Below are 1,805 nucleotides of genomic sequence, written 5' to 3'. Positions count from 1 at the left end.
TAGTATCAGTTCAGATACTTCACCCACCACTGGATAAACAGGATGATCAAAATTCAATGGTCTCAACCATCAGAGAGGAAAGACTGAGGCATGGAAGAGCTCATGAATAGGACAACCATGCAGATGAAGGCACTATGACAATAAGTGGTCCAAAAGAACAGTTTCCTGCTCCCCTTTTGCTTTTAGAATGTGATTTTTCACATTTCATGGTGATATGAAAAGATGTCTAACAGTATTATCAACATGGCAAAGGATACAGAAGATAAGTGAAAGTCTGTCCAATTGCTTTTGACAAATATTTCACATTGCAAATTCTCTCCAGATCCTTCAGTACGGGCCCCTGTAACCTCTCTTTCTTGGCATTTTTTCTTTGACTTTTTATTTATTTATTTATTTATTTTATTTTATTTTATTTTTTTTTTTTTTTTTTACTACCTCCCCCTAAAGGGAGGAGGGCACCGTTCCTGGAAGCACTGCAATACCAGGTCGATGCGCGGAGTGGACGGAGCAAGCTCCTATTCCATCTCCCAGCTCCAAAAATCCATTTAATATATTGTCCTCGGATAGAGGACGTATCAGATATTAAACTGATAAGAACAGATACTACACTTGATCTTAGCCAAAAGGCCGAGAAGCGATTCTTTGACTTTTTAATATTAGCAACCATATCACTAGGTGAAGAACACACAATAAGTGAACTATAAATATACTATGTGTTCCTTTATGAAAAACTAAATAAATGTTCTAAAAGAAAATAGAAGGTAAATTCAGGAAATAACTTTTGACTACTCTTATCTTCTCTCATTAAATACACACATATCTTTTGTGGTCTTCCCATAGAAATCCCTAAAAATAAAGTAGTCAATGAAGCCACCCTCATCAAGCAGTAGATATGCCTATGTTCTGGCTAACAAGTGTTTAGGAAACCCTTGTTGTTGTTGTCATTGTTGTTGTTGTTGTTATATGTTCTGGCTAACAAATGTTTAGAAAACCCTTGTTGTTGTCATTGTTGTCATTCTTGTTGTTGCTCTCCTCCTCCTCCTCCTCCTCCACTTCCTCCTCCTCCTCCTCCTCCGCTTCCTCCTCCTCCTCCTCCTCCTCCTCCTTCTTCTCCTTCTCCTTCTCCTTCTGTTGTTCTTATTATTAATCAAAATTTAATCTATATGCACACAGAGAATACTACAAGAGCTCTGCTGCCTTATGTGTGTGGAGAAGTAACAGCTGCAAGAAATATAATTGATGGAGATATCCACAGAAAATAATTGTCTTTAGTTATTAAAGAATCCTAATGTTATCCAAAGCACTGACTTTGCCATCTGATGGGTATGTGGAAATGAAAAGGCAATGTTCAGGTATGAAATTTAAACATGACAAAGGAATCATTCAAAATCTCTTATTCAGAGTTTTGAGCCAAAGGGGAAAAGATACAATCACATACATGTCTATACAACAATAGCAAGGGAGAGAATTATTATATTACTATAGTGATGATAATTTTCCTGAATAACAGATTGATCTGCCCTACCAATTCCAAAGTCCCTGGAAATTAATGATTTCCTGATAGATAAAGCCATCACGTGCATTTGGAAGACATCTTTATACCATAAGGAAGAGAAAAAATATAGAAATTCTCAAAGCATTTCCTCACAGATACATTAGAAAAAAATCCGCTTTTTAGCCTATGATGCAAGACATCTACTAAAAGCAAGAGAAATACCAAGTTTAACATAACCGTTATTGATGTCAGTAATGAGCCAATATGAATACTCTGAAATCACTTGAAAATTTGTTATAAGATTGATAAT

The 1,805-nt window shown here is 36.0% G+C and overlaps 1 non-coding gene across 1 annotated transcript; it reads right to left on the bottom strand.

Annotated features, from left to right (window-relative positions):
• Positions 1–448: 448 nt before the first annotated feature.
• LOC132662673 (U2 spliceosomal RNA) lies at positions 449–639 on the bottom strand. Its single transcript, XR_013550407.1, has one exon. It is a non-coding gene; the product is annotated as a U2 spliceosomal RNA (small nuclear RNA).
• Between the last annotated feature and the right edge of the window lie 1,166 nt (positions 640–1,805).

The sequence above is a fragment of the Panthera onca genome, chromosome D1 (assembly GCF_046562875.1).
Source record: "Panthera onca isolate mPanOnc1 chromosome D1, mPanOnc1 haplotype 2, whole genome shotgun sequence".
NCBI classification, from domain to species: Eukaryota; Metazoa; Chordata; class Mammalia; order Carnivora; family Felidae; genus Panthera; species Panthera onca.
Note: the sequence above shows the minus strand (reverse complement) of the source record. Positions and strands in the feature narration are given on the sequence as shown.